This window comes from Arachis ipaensis, chromosome B4 (assembly GCF_059453495.1).
Source record: "Arachis ipaensis isolate K30076 ecotype BB chromosome B4, ASM5945349v1, whole genome shotgun sequence".
NCBI classification, from domain to species: Eukaryota; Viridiplantae; Streptophyta; class Magnoliopsida; order Fabales; family Fabaceae; genus Arachis; species Arachis ipaensis.
The window spans coordinates 55,676,593-55,690,180 of NC_142439.1; the positions used below are offsets into that span (position 1 = coordinate 55,676,593).

The window sequence follows — 13,588 nt, forward strand, 5'->3', positions numbered from 1 at the left end:
TTAATTAACATATTTTCCCTTCTTCTAGAACTTAAAAACTCACTAACAGACTCTAAACAAGTTTTAAAGAAGTTTGGGAGGCTAGAGAATAGGTTTAAAACTTAAAAATAACATTTTCAGAAAACAGGGGTTACAATACGTAGGCCATGTCCACGTACGTGGAAGTATAAAAGTGGACGATCTCGCATATGCACCCCCTTGTCCACGCACACGAGACTTTGGGCAGGGAGACATCCCCGTGTCGCGTACCATTACTCGCATATGCGAGCCTGTCATTTGGTCAATTCCGCATATGCATGCCATGTTTGTGTTTGCAGGATGTTTCGGCAAGGCCCAGGGTTTGCGTCGCATGCATGTTTGTGTAGGCATCTGCATCAGAAACTTCAAAAAGATGTTAAGTCAGAAAAATTAGTTTTTCTTACCCGACTTTGAATGCGCATAACTTTTTCGTTAAAAATTATTTTTAGTCCATTTTTCGAATGTTGTAAACTTCAGGTCCCAATTTTTGTTCAAAACAAGTTTTACAAAATTTGATGTTCTGGAAGCCAAGTTATGGCCCGCCATAGTTGGTCAAAAATAAGCTTTTACCAAAATTTGCAAAATCTCTAGTTTTAACAAAATTCTCAATTTCAAACTCAATTATTTCACAACCAATTCAATACTAAATATCTCTAGTCAAGTTCACATACCATCCAATCACTTCACAATCATATCAACCCCTAAGCTCTTCAACCATGTCAATAGTTTCACCCATAATTTTCCATCAATTCCATTCAAACATTAATTCCAAATCAATTATCTGCATTTCATCAATTTGCACAATACCAAAATAAAATAATCAATTAAATTGCACAACATCTCAATTTTTGTAACACCCTTACTATCAGAAATCACGCTTCTGGCTGCGCTAATCTGATAGCAAGAAGTATTACAACTACTTTACATACTAAATATTAAAATAGGAGCCTGTGACTCGACTTTGTATTGCTGATTCCTTTGAAAACTGGAAATAAATACTTTATCTTAAGAAAAATACAAGCAGGCATAGATTCATATACAAGACTCCTTATATAATATCTCATAATATAATATACATATAAAATATACAACTCATATCCCTCTTACAAACTTGTAATAGCAAAGACGAGGGAAGAAAATAATCTAATTAACACAACAACATATGAACCAAACGCAATATAACTCTTCTTAACGCTTCTTCATCCGGTTCCTAAAAAGATAAAGCTGTAGGGGGTGAGAACCTAACCACACGGTCTCACCACGGAGTTTCAAAGTTGTCATAAGAAGATATTCAATAAGAAAACTGTTTTCAAGCTCAGTGATTATCAATGCCTTATGAATCTTTTAAAAACCAATAGGAAATCATTCAAAACCTTTTCAAGGAAACAATGTTTAATCTTTTAGAAATCCGAAACCTTTCCTTTCTTATAAGAAAATCTCAATCAGAAACCAACCATGCAATCAAACAACACAATCATTAATCCAGCATCAAAGTTCATTCTCAAATGTAGTACACCAGGACAAACACAAGCAAGACAGACAAGGAAAGCACAAGTAGGTAGCAGTTACAGCAATAGTTCAAGTAGCAGTTAAGGACAGTTTAGCAATTAGGCAAACCAAAACAAATTCAAACCCAAGCAAAACATACAAATGCATATGATGCATGCCTGTCCTATGGCTGATGAGGCTCATCTGTCAGTTATCCAGCCAACCCGACAAGTCTGAATTGTCCTTAGACTGTCCCCCGACGTGCATCCCAAAGAGTCTATGCATAGCTTTTTCTCAAATAATCAATATTGCTCAATGGGGGTAACATTCCCGGAAATTTATATAGTGCCCGGTCACACTTACGTCGTAGGATCAACAGAGTATCGAGTTTTCAACTTGGTACAGGTGGTGGCAAGCCACGGCACTTAACCCAGGGAACCTCGTATCTTAGATATTTCAAATTCATAAGCCATATGAATAATTCAAAGATCATATCTCAACATTCTCAACATCATAATCATTCATCAATCCAAATCTCATTTTCAAATTCATTCAAAAACCATATTTCAAAGAAAATCCTCATCAATCCTCATCATCCTTCTTTCCATCCCATTCATTAACAATCCCAATTTCAAACATAATCCTTTCTTTCATAAATAAATCAATCTTAAAACATATAATGTTTAAAAACAAATTTTTTAATTAACTACTTCAAATAAAACTTCTAATTTTATAAAATTTCGGCAATATTTCCTTTAAAACTCGGACAGTGCCACCCTTTTCGGGTCCCATCCAAACATTTCTCAAACCATTTCTCAACCATTTCTAAATCTCAATCACTTTCCAAAATTCAACCAATTCTAGCATCAAATTATTTTCAAATCAGACCAATTCCAATAATAAAACTCTTTTTAAAGTCAAACCAGCTCAAGTATTAAATCATTTATAAAATCAGACCGACTCAAAATCAAACCGCTTTAACTTCAAACCAAGAAAAACCACTTTTCCTAATAATAAAGTAAATAACTTTTCAAATCCATTTCTTAGCAACAACCGTACTTCACTCAAGCAATCAAGCACCCAATAATCCAGTCCAACAAACCATCACATCCACAAGACAAATATAATCACAGAAATATATCTTTTTGCATCAATATCTATTTATCACAACTCTGTAATGTAAAATAGATTTTAAGAAAAATCCCTACCTCAATTATTCGCAATCCAAATAATTAAACGCGTTAAATCCCTTTTTCCCCCGGCTCATCACAACGGCAGCCACAACCGCGGCTCCAAACGACTTTTGCAGCAACCATAGTTACTCTAATCGCAACAAGAAATAACCGAAACTCAATCAAATAGAAAATAGCATTGCAAAATCCTCAATAAACTATAACGAATCGCTAACAGTGAGAGTTCCAAAACAAGAAAAACTCACCGAATCAAGAGGGAAATAAAAGTTGGAGATGTTACGAATCCAATGGCCAACACCGGCAAGAACGGACCTGACAGAAATAATGGAAAGTGAAGGTGATGTAGAATAGCTATGGGGTTAATCCAATCAGCACCGAGAGCGGCGTCAGTAATTCCAGCAACAGAGACCATGGTTACAGCAAAATAGAGAATTTAAACTCAATGGAATCGAAAATAGAAATGAATTCAATGGAACTGGAGACAAAGACCGCTTACGATAAAAGAACGAAATAGCAGCAATAGGAGAGGCAGCCCCCTTCTCTCCAGTCTGTGATTCCGGCGACTAGAGGCACAGCGGTTGTTCCCCAGTGACAATCGACGGCGGCGCCTGAAGCTTCTTCGACGGTGACTAGAACCAACACGCAGAGATTATAAGGTTTTCGGAATCTTAAACGAAGGTAAACCAAACTAGAAAACCCTTACCGATGGTGAATCTCAGTGGCGGCAGCGGAGCTTCTCGGCGTTAGAGGCACGGCGGTGGCTGAGCACGGATCTCCCCTTTCTCTCCTCTGCTCTCGAGCTCTCTCTCTCCCTCTTTCACTCTTCACAAACGGCGACGGCGCAGACTGGAGGTGACAGCGCGAATGGCGGCAACGGGACTGGAAGATCCTGCGACACAATGGAGGCGAGCCCAATCACGGCGTCATCCCTTCCTTTTCTCCCCGTCGCTCCCCTTCTCCTCCTCTTGTGCGTGACGACGACACGGCTGTGATGGCAAGGACGACATTGAGCGCGGCACGGTAGCGAGCGGGACACGGTCCTGAGCAGCGCGGCAGTAGTGTGGCGGCGGCTCCTCTCCGACGCTCTCTTCCTCCCTGATTCTCTCCTTCCCCGTTTCCCTTTTTCTTGCCTTCGTTTCTTTCTTTCTTTCTGTCTTTCTCTTTTTTTTTTCTGAAGGGATGGAACTGAGTTTGGGTTAGGGAGTGGGGGTGGTTAGGTTAGATGAGTGGCATTGGTTAAGTTAGATTAGGAGGGAGTTATAGTTTAATTTGATCAAAATTAGGGTTTTATTTAGGAATTTAGAGTTAAGATAAAATTCATATAAGTAATATAACAATTCTATAAAATTAAGAGTAATAGGATAATTGAAAACCTGTTTTAATCCAACATTAATATTTATTAAAAATACTATTTAATTATCAATTTACAAATTATTCTCAAATAAATAATTCTAATTTGATAACTATAGATAATATAATTAATTTTCTTTATTCATAAAAATTAAATTATTAAAGTATTAATTTCTAAAATCACAATTATTTAGATCAAATCATGTAAATTCTTATTATTTTACGATTCTTAAACTTTATAATTTAAATATGAAAATTACCCAATAATTGTAAAATTAGATAAAATTACTAATTTAATTATCAAAACTTGATTTAGTTAGCTTTAATAAAATAATTTTCGAAATTAAAATATTTAATGAATAAATAAATTGAAATTAATTCACAATAAGGTTTTTCTGAAAATTCTGAGTCTTACAATTTTCACCTAACTTACCGAGAATTACCTTATTTCGGCCTCTAGCTCAATTTCAGACTAATCATTATTATATTTCATAATTCCACCAAATTTACATACACGTATCGAAACTCAAATCGATTGCATACATATACACATTTATTCACTAATCACATCAACAACCAAATTCAATCCAAACTTATTCAAAGGTCCATTAGCCTAAGTTTTCATGCAACATTATAAATTAACTATGAGAAACCAAAATCATACCTTGACCGATTTCTCCCCAAACTCAAACATCACAGTAAACCTATTTTCGTCAAGCTTTCAACTCTCCAAATCAACAAATGAGCTCGTCCCAGCCACTAAGGCTCCAACCCAAATACAGAAGTTCACCAATTTGACCCCAAACCACATGAATTTCAATCTAATTCATATAATTCACCAAAAACTAACACTTGGTTTCACTAATTCAAAATTTACAAAGGTTTAGTAGTTTCTTACCTTATCTCTGGATTAATTAGACAAAAATCCAGCACTAGCACGTACTAGAACACTCCTAAATCATCAAAATTATAAAATCTTTCAATACCAAAAACCAAATTTGTGGAAATGAAGGGAGTGAGAACTAGGTTAGAAATTGTAAATTTCTTACCATTTTATTTGAATAAAATTTAAGAGAACTCCGAGAGGAACACGTGGTCACAAACGGCTCATCAATTGAAACTCCGGATTAAAAGTTATAGAAGATAGAAGATTGAAGTGGAAATGGGTTTAGGGTTCTTCATATCCTCTTCTCCCTTGTAGCATGAATCACATGAATAAAAGGGGGAGTGGCTGATTTGGAGCATATATACATGGGTTGAGTGTGTGGGCTTGGGCCCACTTAGGCTCGGTTCACTTGGTTTTGTCCGTTAGCCCAACTTTGGACCAAAACCTTTAAAATTAGTATTTTATTTCGTATTCTAAATATTTTTACATCTCTAAATTATAAAATTTAATTTTTTAATTTTCTTTGTTCATAATTAGTTTATTAGTTAATTATTTATTAATTTTTCTGGGTTTACAATAGATGTAGCCAATTTGAGATTTAACAAGCACCTCATGCAACGTAGCTGTTTCTAAATAAAATCAATTTATCATGATTTCAAATGTATACATTAATATCAAAGTAAAAGAGTGTCATGAAATTAAAATTCAAAATACTACAAGAAAAAAAGCCTATGGCCACAATATTTTCTCTCCACACTTTTAAGAGGGTGATGATTAATTAGAGATTTGGCAATTTTTTTGTCACGCTTAAAAAGCCTTGCTTAAAAAGCATGACCATATAGAGAAACAGGTACGCTTTTTTAAAGTGTGGCGACAGAGTTTTGTTATAGTTATATTTTAAAAGCGTGGCCGTTTCCTACAACTCTTTTGGCATGCTTCAAAAGCGTGGCCAAAAGATTGCCAAAAAAATGTTTCGAAAAGGATATAATTAGTTAATTACATAGCACACCCTCTTCAAAACTCTATCTTTCTCCTTCGAACCCTAAACTCTTCAAACCCTTTGTATTCACCCTAAAAAGAAAGGTCCTTTGAAAGAACCCCAAACTATTCAAAAGAACCCCAACACTCTGCAACCCCAGTGACGAGTGGATATTTTATACGCTTTTTGACATCATTTTTTCATTAGTTTTTATTGAGTTTTCTTTAGTTTTTATTAAGTTTTTATAGGTTTTAGTGTTAAAATCACATTTTTGGATTTTACTATGAGTTCTTGTGTTTTTGTACAATATCAGGTATTTTCTGGCTGAAATTGAGGAGCTGGAGCAAAAGGCTGATTCAGAGACAGAAAAAGCACTGCAGATGCTGTCTGGATCTGACTTACCTGCACTCGGATGAAGTTTTTCTGGAGCTACAAAAGTCTAAATGGAGCTCTCTCAACGGCTATGGAAAACTGACTTCCAGATCTTTCCAGCAATATATAATAGTTTATACTTTGTTTCGGATTAGAAGGCCCAAAACTAGCATCCAAGGCCAGCTTCCTGCCCCCTTCCGGGCGTCCAGCGCCCAAAAGCAGAGACCAGCGTCCAAACGCCCAATGAGGACCCGCTAGCCAGTGTTTCACGCCCCAGGAGCCTCAAAGCACGTGGATCTCATCAAAACTCAGCCCAAACACTCACCAAGTGGGCCCCAGAAGTGGACTTTAGTACTGAATAGACTGTTTTACCCTTACTAGTTATCTATTTAGTATTTAAGAGTTATTTTACACAATGTCTTCAGACCTTTGACATCACTTTTACCATCATACATGTTTTACATTCTATTTCTCTTTAGTATGTGTTTCTAAACCTCCTAGGTTGAGGGGAGGAGCCTTGCTGAGTCCTCTGAATTAATAAAAGTATTACTGTTTCTTCTTCGATCCGTGTTTGATTTACTTCTAAGATGCATATCCGATCTTCATCGTGGTGAATAGGATGATCAGAAAATCAAATCTGTTCATCTTATTAAGACGAACGTGCCTGGAAAACACCCGCGTCTACTTGGGTTCGTGTGAATACGTGGCCGGAAAGCACGAACCAACAGCTATGTTTATACATCTCTCACACGGCTAATCCATGACTTCGGTGGGGACTTTTCGAGACACCAGTTCAGTCGATTTCTGGAGAGATTAGGATCTCCGTGGTATAGGCTAGAATCCAAAGAAGCAGCATTCTCTGATCCGAAATATTTGACCTTGTCTGTGGCATTTTGAGTAGGATCGCCAAGAGAATGAACTGCTAGAGCTTCACCCTCTATCAAATTGAGCAACCACGGGCAATGGCGTTTGATCTGGAGCAGAGGAGATCAATGACCACGGGCAATGGCTTTGATCACATACAACCTGCCATAGAAGAAGATCATTCACAAGCAAAGAAGACAGTAGTACCAGAGTTAACTCAGAAAGGCAAAGCAACTCGAATCCTCAACTCTATCCTTAATTATAACCATTTTACTGATTTTTATTCCAATACTCCTTTAAATGCAAATTTGACAACTCTTCCAACAACCTTCTGATCTGTCTAACTAAGACCTGCAAGATAACCTTAGCTTGCTTTAAGCCACAATCCTTGTGGGATTGACCCTGACTCGCTCAGGTATTACTTTGACGACCCAGTGCACTTGCTAGTACAACAGTACAAAATTATGGGAATTCGTGCTACCACCCGGCAATCCAAAGAACATCACTGGTGCTCGCAATGCCTCCCTTGGCACTCCTTGTTCTGGCAGTCCCACCATTGCTGCTCCCACCCTAAACCCCTAACCCTCTTTCGGCAATGACTCTCTCTGGCTGTGACTCCCTTAGCGCTCACTGTCCATCGCAAACCCTCCGTTGATGCTCCTCGATCTATAATCCCTAACTCATGCTTTTTCAATAAAGCTTCGATCATCATTTAATCATTTATTTTAAATATTATAATAAATATTCACTTTTTAACTGTTACTACTCTTTTCCAATTGATTTTAGAAAATCAAAGTTTTACTTATTCGACAAGGAAGGGAACCGGTGGAAGGAGAGAACCGCAAGTACTGTCAAGTTCCCGAAGAACAAGTTTACTAGCAAGGTTTGACTTCTCATTTGAACAAAATTCATTTGTGCTTCTTTGTTTATGTTGTTTATTCTCTGATTCATTTGTGCTTTCCTAGTTCTCTTATTCTTCAGTGCCTAAGTAGTTAGAGAAGTTTAAATAATAATTTTTTGAGCCTCATATAATAATGTCGAACATGGTTCTTTTGCTGTCATTATAGTAGTTAAATCTAAGAAGGTTAATTGGTTCATTTGTGCAACTAAGTTTTGTTCTTTTTTTTTTGTGTTTATGCAGAACAAAATCATTGTTGAGTGTGGTTCTTTAACTGTAAGCACTCCAAATCATTGAAAAAGGTAATTCATGGATTCCATATTTTTTTCATTTGAAAATCATACTAGAACAATATAATCTGATATGAGAAGCTATTAATGCTCTAGCTTGATTTATATTTATAAGAAATTATAAACTGATTGTTTGAATAGCTTATCCTGGGATCCCAAAAACTTTTGTCTCCAATGTTTCAAAGTGACCATATATAAATATTAACGAGCTCAACATATTGCTATTAACTGCCGCTGCTACCTCTCATTCTGCTTCTGCTTTGCTGCTGACCTGACTCTGTGTTCCGACCTCAGCCTCAAGCGCCTTCTTGTCGTATTTGTAGAACTTCTCGCAAGACCTTCAACAGCTTGAGGATTATTGCATGAACTAGAAATCCATTGATTCAATGGTACCTATATATATAACTCTCTTATTAATGCTTTTACTTTGTTTAATTTTCTTCATCACCACTTGGTTCATCTGCATTTGACCTAATGAGCTCTCTTACGAACTAATTGAAATCTCAAGATTGAGTTGCTTGATTCATAGTACTAAGTTTGATGAGAAGAAAATTGAGTTGATACTTATTTAACTTTTGTCATTTTATTTATTTAACACCATGTTTTTATTTTATTATTATTAGGGATAAGTACTTTTTTCGTCCCCAAGGTCTGGGGTCAAAATCAAAATCGTCCCTGATCTTTTTTTGTTATTAAAATCATCCTCAACGTTACAAAATGCTTTAAAATCGTCCTTTCCCAAATTTTTGGACCAAAATACCCTCATCATCATCATTCTCCTCTTTACCTTCCTCACCAACATTATCACCACCAACACCAACACCAACACCACCACCACCAAACAGCAATAACACCCTCACCCCACACCCCCTCCCTCACCGTAACCCTCCCCACCCCTCACCCACTCCCTCACCGTAACCCCCCCAACCCCTCACCCACTCCCTTACCGTAACACCCCCCACCCCTCACCCCCTCCCTCACCGTAACCCTCCCCACCCCTCACCCACTCCCTCACTATAAACCCCCCCACCCCTCACTCCCTCACCCCCTCCCTCACCGTAACCCCAACCCCCTTCCTCATGCCCCTCTCTTCATGGTCATCATTATCATCATCAACAGATTTCATCAACAACAATAAATTTCATCAAAAATTCAGAAATTCAAATTTCAGCAACAACAAATTTCATCAACAACAACAAATTTCATCAAAAATCCAGTTCACAGAAGAAGAAGAAGAAAAAGAAGAATAAGTAGCAGAAGGCAGAAAGCAAAAGCAGAAAAGCAGAGGCGGCGGCGGGTTGGACGCAGGACGGCGGTGGGCTGGACGCGGGGCGGTAGCGGGCTGGACGCAGCGGCGGCGGGGGGCTGGACGCAGGGGCGGCGGGGTTGAGGGGGTGATGGAGTGATGGAGTGAGGGTTTAGGGGTGGGGTTTGGGGGTGGGTGTAGGAGGAAGGGAAATTGGGGTTGGGGTGGGGGTGGGGAGGGGGGGAGAGGAGAGAGACGAAGAAATGCTGATGGGTGTGGGTGTGGTGGGATTTTTTTTTAATATTATTTTTAATTTTTATTAATAGTTAAGGGTAATTTGGTCCAAAAAAATAGAAAAGGACGATTTTAAAGCGTTTTGTAACGTTGATGATGATTTTAATAACAAAAAAATATCAGGGACGATTTTGATTTTGACCCCAGACCTTGGGGACGAAAAAAGTACTTATCCCATATTATTATTATTTCATTTTGTAGTTTATATTATAAAAGAAGTTCCACAGAAGATATTGGCATTTGAGGAGAACCCACGCTGGCGTGATAAAGTTGTCTTGTTGCAAATTGCTGTACCAACTAGGACAGATGTTCATGATTGTATGTTTCTTCTTTAGACATGATAGTTATTACTTGAATCGTATTTATCAATTAATTTATATTTTTACTCTTTAAATACATATATACATGCATTTTTGTTTTAATTTGCTTGTCATCTTATTTCATTTGTTGCCACTTATATTTTATGGTTCAGAGTATTTCACATTTGGAGTTTATTTAGGACATTTTAATAAACATTAACAATAAATAATACATTATTTCTTTTAAAAGGCATTGCTCTCTATGGTCACTTTTGTGATCTTAATTGGTTACAATTTTTTCATATCTAAAATTGTGTTATTTCCTGTTTTCACATATTGGGCCTATTTGGTTATTATTTATCATTCTTTTTTCCATTCTACATTTCTTATTTCCTGTTATAAATTTTCCTTCACAAAATTATGAAGACATGTGATACAGTAAATGTAAACTTGAAATGAACAAAAAGTCCTTCTATTTTCCTTTCTTTTTCCTCTTGTATCTTCTTTTTCTTGGCATACCAGTATCTTCTTCATCTGTATTAAGATTTATTTACTGAATGCTTTGACAGATCAAAAGCTTACAAGTCAGGTACATGAGATTGTTGGCCGCATCAATGGAAGATTTGGAACCCTTATGGCTGTTCCAATACACCATCTGGTTAGTCTTATGAGATATCTTCTTACAAGTTTTTATAGTGCGCGATCAATTAGTCTTTTCATAATTCCATCACTAGAAAACCACTCTTCCTTAAAATTCAAATATAATTTATTGGAGAATTTTCAAACAATTGTTGTAGCTGTCATTTGCACACTGCTCATGCATTTTGACCTGCTTTCTTCTCTTTATTTGCATGCACTATTTATATTGGTGTGTTAAATAAATAAAAATAAAAATATGGTGTTAAATAAATCCTATATGAGCTAAGCTTTCTTACCAAACCTCTTTTAGTTGTTTCCTAATTCTTTTCAAGTGGCCAATGATTCAAATCCTACCGTTTGTAGTTTATTTCTTTTTGTTGCAAGAGTCTTTTGTTTAAGTCTGTCCATGGTCTTATCATGTCTTTTAGGAGTATATTTAATAAAAAGAAGCCAAGAAAACTCAAATTCATATCACCTCTATTTCTCTCATGCATCCTTTGTGATGTGTTAGCACAATGTTTATAATGTTTATCATTTTACATCAAATCAATTCTCTTATATGTTTATTGAAAAGAAAAGGTTTTATTTTGCTAGTTCTAATGGTATAATAATGAGTAGATTGTGATTTAAGAATAAAATTTGACACTGAATCTAGATGTCATTCATTTCTCTGATGCATTATCTTGTTATCTCCTCCTTTCATAAATTCAGTATAATAGTTTCTGATTATAGAAGGGTTATGAATGTCTATGCTGCAAATATGCTTTTTTTTGTGCTTGTTTTTCCAAAGTCTACTAATAATTCATAGCAACTAGCATATTTAAGCAAGGATTCATAATGAAACTTGAAAAATCTATGTAATAGTTGTCAAATTTGGTAAACTAATTGAAATATTAGATAGCATTGTGTTTTGGAAATGCAATATTTGTAGAGTTGTTTCACTGTTTTTGAAGTACAACACATTTTTTCATTGATGGAAGAATTACATTTCAAAATTAATGAGGAATATATGCATGATTTCTTTAGTGATTTATTTATGAGTTGTTCCTTTGTAGTTCAATATTTCTCAAATTTTTTCCATGATTACAATTTGATATTTCTGAATCATTTGATTTTTTTTTGCTGTAGCTATTGCTAGAGTGGTAATCGTTGCTGAAATATTGAAAAATAATGGGCTTGCTATTGAAAAGAGTAAGACATTTTATATTTGCTGATTTTAGATTATGTTTGTTGTCTTAATCTTTATGATCTGTTGCATTGATTTCTGACTACTACATGTGATAAATGGTGTTTTAGATTGAAATATTACTTGGAAGTTGGGAAGACTGCAAACTTTAATAAGCTGATGGCTGCTGTAGCTACCAAAGGTGGCAAAAATGGAGACATCAAAGAAAACAGTGCATGAGGGTTATGGAAATTACTCGCGAATCAGGTGACGACATTTTGACTATTTAAAAAATTTCATTTTTGTTGTTTGTTGGTAGAATTCATTATATATAATGTGACTTGTAATGTTAAAACTCTTAAATTCCTTCCATTCTTTTATCCATATAAAAAGAGTGTCCTAGTATTTTCTCTCTCGATAGGACTAATATATGGAGATGATACATTGTCCATTTAATTAATTCTATGTTTTTATGCTCAGGTTGAGAAGCTTGTTGAGAAATCAGAGTTTTGAATTCAAAATTTATATTTGCTAATTTTAGATTATGTTTGTTGTCTTAATCCTTATGATCTGTTGCATTGATTTCTGACTTCTACATGTGATAAATGGTGTTTTAGATTGAAATACTACTTGGAAGTTGGGAAGACTGCAAACTTTAATGAGCTGATGGCTGTTGTGGCTACCGAAGGTGGCAAAAATGGAGACGTCAAAGAAAACAGTGTATGAGGGTTATGGAAATTACTCGCGAATCAGGTGATGACATTTTGACTTTTTAAAGAATTTCATTTTTGTTGTTTGTAGGTAGAATTCATTATATATAATGTGACTTGTAATGTTAAAACTCTTAAATTCCTTCCATTCTTTTATCCATATAAAAAGAGTGTCCTAGTATTTTCTTTCTCGGTAGGACTAATATATGGAGATGATACATTGTCCATTTAATTATTTCTATGTTTTTATGCTCAGGTTGAGAAGCTTGTTGAGAAATCAAAGTTTTGAACTCAAAATTTATTTTATTTTTTGAGTATTAATATATAAAATAATTATAGCAAAAATTATATATGTCACTAATTACTGTTTGATTTGTCTTGAAATAAAAATTTCGTACTATATTTATAGGTTTGGTGATAAAAAAGAATTGAAAATTTATATTGTATAGTGATGAAGGTAAAGTCAGAAAAATGATTTTTTTTTTAATTTGATGATGCTATCGCCACGCTTTAAAAGCGTGGCCGTATCTCTCGCTATTGCCACGGTTTAAAAGCGTTGCCATATCTCATTATCACCACACTTTAAAAGAGTAGATGTATCTCTCGTTATTGCCAGGCTTTAAAAGTGTGGCCGTATCTTTTGCTATTACCATGCTTTAAAAGTGTGGCCGTATCTTTTGTTATTTCCACGCTTTAAAAGTGTGGCTATATCTTTTACATACCAAAAAAGTATGGCAAAAATATACAAATATTTTTAAATTTTTTATTGATACTCTTAAAAAATAGAAATAGAGAAAAAACAACATTACTTTTACTTTTTAATTATAGATAACAATTTATTTCTATGAAAAGAAAAATGTATGGAATGACATGAAAATTACATAATTATAATTATTA

At 35.4% G+C, this 13,588-nt stretch overlaps 1 long non-coding RNA gene across 1 annotated transcript; it reads left to right on the forward strand.

Moving 5' to 3' along the window:
- Positions 1–10,587: 10,587 nt before the first annotated feature.
- On the forward strand, positions 10,588–12,830 carry LOC148567647 (uncharacterized). The gene is made up of 4 exons (XR_015881162.1): positions 10,588–10,835; positions 11,945–12,007; positions 12,113–12,248; positions 12,599–12,830. It is a non-coding gene; the product is annotated as an uncharacterized LOC148567647 (long non-coding RNA).
- The last annotated feature ends 758 nt before the right edge of the window (positions 12,831–13,588 follow it).